This window comes from Rutidosis leptorrhynchoides, chromosome 9, assembly GCF_046630445.1.
Source record: "Rutidosis leptorrhynchoides isolate AG116_Rl617_1_P2 chromosome 9, CSIRO_AGI_Rlap_v1, whole genome shotgun sequence".
NCBI lineage: Eukaryota > Viridiplantae > Streptophyta > Magnoliopsida > Asterales > Asteraceae > Rutidosis > Rutidosis leptorrhynchoides.
In genome coordinates, this window is record NC_092341.1 from 30,207,432 (window position 1) to 30,211,004 (window position 3,573).

General features: G+C 31.3%; 1 non-coding gene across 1 annotated transcript; it reads right to left on the bottom strand.

Moving 5' to 3' along the window:
- Positions 1–3,221: 3,221 nt before the first annotated feature.
- LOC139869754 (small nucleolar RNA R71) lies at positions 3,222–3,328 on the bottom strand. The gene has a single exon (XR_011766335.1). It is a non-coding gene; the product is annotated as a small nucleolar RNA R71 (small nucleolar RNA).
- Positions 3,329–3,573: the final 245 nt, after the last annotated feature.

The following is a 3,573-nucleotide window of genomic DNA, read 5'->3' on the forward strand; positions in this document are numbered from 1 at the left end:
GCACGATTTCCATGCGATCGCATGGCAGCAGTTTGCTGGTCAGGTACTATAAAAAGGCAACGAATTGGACGAGTAATATACACCTTTTTCTTCTTCTTCCTCTGTAATCATAATTATATTTTTAATTATAATTTTAATTTTAAATTAAGTTTAATAATAATTGGGTTATTGTAAGGAATGTTTTAAAGTTTTGTAAGTCGAAACTTTGTCCGTGTAACGCTACGCGATTAATCACCACTGTAAGCTATGTTCTTCCTTTTTAAATTAATGTCTCGTAACTAAGTTATTATTATGCTTATTTGAGCCAAAGTAATCATGATGTTAGACTAAATATTAAGACGGGGTTATTAGATTTTGTACCATAATTAAGGTTTGGATAAAAGACCGACACTTGTGGACATTGGACTATGACTATTAATAGATAGGGGGTATTGTCTAATCGAATGATAACTCATTAGAATCTGTCGAACCTATCTTCAAATTAGTTAATCTAATAATTATTAAAATGATTATGTATGTCCTATTTAGTGACATTTATACGACATCTTTTACGATCATTTAATTAATTATTCGGGTTGGGTAATTGATTATTCATTCTGATCAAGTGGGTAAATTAATATTCATATCTCATTAAAACAGGGGTGGATTACATACAAGGATAATTGGTGTAATTGTTAACAAAGTTATAAAACCTTGGATTACACGCAGTCGATAACCTGGTGTAATCATTAAACAAAGTATTAAAACCTTGTTACAGTTCAAATCCCTAATTAGTTGGAATATTTGACTTCGGGAATAAGGTTAATTTGACGAGCATTTTATAATTATGACCGATGGACTATTATGGACAAAAACCAAATAGGTATCAAATAATCCAGGACAAAGGACAATTAACCCGGGTAACAATTAATTAAAATCTAAACGTCAAACATCATGATTACGGAAGTTTAAATAAGCATAATATTTTTATTTCATATTTCATCGTACCTTTATTTACTGTCATTTTAATTACTGCAATTTACTTTATCGCAATTTAAATTCTATCATTTATATTATCGTCATTTATTTTTACGCTTTCTTTAAAATCAACAAACCGGTCATTAAACGGTAAAAATCCCCTTTTATAATAATAATAATACTACTTATATATATATATTTATATTTTTAAAATTATAGGTTTAAAAATATAGCGTTAAACTCAGCTAGCTCCCTGTGGAATGAACCGGACTTAGTAAAAACTACACTACTCTACGATTAGGTACACTGCCTATAAAGTGTTGTAGCAAGGTTTAAGTATATCACATCTATATAAATAAATAAAACTTGTGTAAATTGTATCGTATTTCGTAATAAAAATATAATATTATTTCGTACACCTCTTCTTTAACATCAAGTTTTTGGCGCCGCTGCCGGGGACCCGGCGAAACGCTATATTTTTACGCTATATTCTAAAAAAATAATAATATTAATTTTTAAGCTATTTTTGTAAAAATATAATTTTATATAAGTTTTTTTTTTAAAAAAAAAGAGTAAAAGTAATCGGGCCCAACTGTAGCAGCCCATCAGCTCGCCTGGATCTACAACCCATGCGATCGCATGGCCCAGAAGAGTTAAAACCATGCGACCGCATGGCCTATTCTGACACGCCAGGACTGATTCTGGTACTGCATTAATTACGGAGTATTATTAATTATTATTATTAACTAACCCTAATTAGGGTTTAATTAGTTAAAGTTTAATATTAGTTTTAATTTAATTATTTAAATGGTAATATTAAGATTATTATAGTTTTAATTAATTATATAAAATTAATACTTTTTAAAATAATAATATAAAAATAATATTTTTATAAAAAATTTATACTTTTATAACTTTAAGTTTTATTTTTATATTTGTATCTTTTTAATGAATTAATTTGTAATTTGTAATTTATCGTTCGTACTTAGTTTTAAATTTAGTTTTTTCTGTAGTATTTTATATTTCTAGATTTTTAGGCTTTGCCGTAAAATCCCTTAAGTACTTTTTCTTTAGACTAAGATTTAGATGCTTTAGAATTTTGCGACACCGTTTTAAGATTTTCGTACTTTTTAAGTTATTGCCATTTTGGATATAGTATTCCTTTTAAGCTTTAATTCCTTTAGACATAAGTTTTAAATTTTAGTTTTTAGACTTTTAAGTTTCGACGCTCCATTTTATTATTTTTCGACGCTTAATTTTTTGACCTTTTATTTTTCGACGTTTTTCGACGCGCTCTTTTTCTTTCTTATTTCTCGACGCTCTAGTTTTTAGGACATAGAATTTTCTATTTCTTCTCTAAAATTTCAAAACGAAAAATTATTTTAAGCGGTTAAATTGATAGACATCCAAAATTTTCTGGTTCGTAGTAATAGTTGGATTTGTTAGTGGCGAGTTGTGGGCTTCCAATTTAAAGGGTCCTGGCTACCTGCTGCATCTATTGGCTATTCGAAACGTGGGCAAAATCAGAAAAGTCTATTAATTTGATAACTTATATAATTTTTATCTTTTATAACTAATAGGATATTCAGTGAATGCACCGAGCAAAACGTTCACCACCTTTCATACGTTCACCACCTGTAACTCGATCAAGACATCTAGCCAATATTGTCGCCGTTGATTTTTCTTTAGAATCGTCATCTAGTCGACCAAATACTCCAATTCAAATTTCCGATAATCCATTTTTTGAACCCGACTTCACTTCCGAGAACCTGGAGGATATTCAAGGACAATTCCAAGATCCAGAACCACTAATCATTCCCCCTGAACCACAAACTATTAAATCAGAATCCTCTAGTGATTCGTATTCAACAATTTCAATTATGGAAGTAACTGAACCTCTAAGTATGGAAGACCGAATGAGAGACACACGCACGGGCCAAGGTCACACCATTATTAAGCCAGATTTTAATGTGCCAAATTATGAAATCAAAGGACAAATCCTACACATGGTAACTAATCAATGCCAATATAGTGGTATGCCAAAAGAAGATCCAAACGAACATCTTCGAACCTTTAATAGGATATGTACTCTATTCAAAATCAGAGAAGTTGAGGATGAACAGATCTATCTCATGTTATTTCCCTGGACTTTAAAGGGAGAAGCCAAAGATTGGTTAGAATCGTTACCTGAAGGGGCGATTGATACATGAGATGTTTTAGTTGAAAAATTTCTTAAACAATTCTTTTCGGTATCCAAAGCCATGAGACTTAAAGGAGAAATTGTTACATTCACGCAAAAGCCAAATGAAACTCTATATGAGGCATGGACAAGATTCGGAAAGTTTTTGAGAGGATGTCCTCAGCACGGTTTAGACACTTATCAAATAGTACAAATATTCTACCAAGGATGCGACGTTGCTACACGAAAAGACATCGACATAACAGCTGGTGGTTCCATTATGAAGAAAACCGCAACCGAGGCTTACAAAATCATTGATAACACAGCCTCCCACTCGCATGAGTGGCACCAGAAAAAAGATATCTTTCGTTCATCTAAAGCGGCTAGAGCCAATTCTAGCCATGACTTTGATTCTGTTTCCGCAAAAATAGATGCTT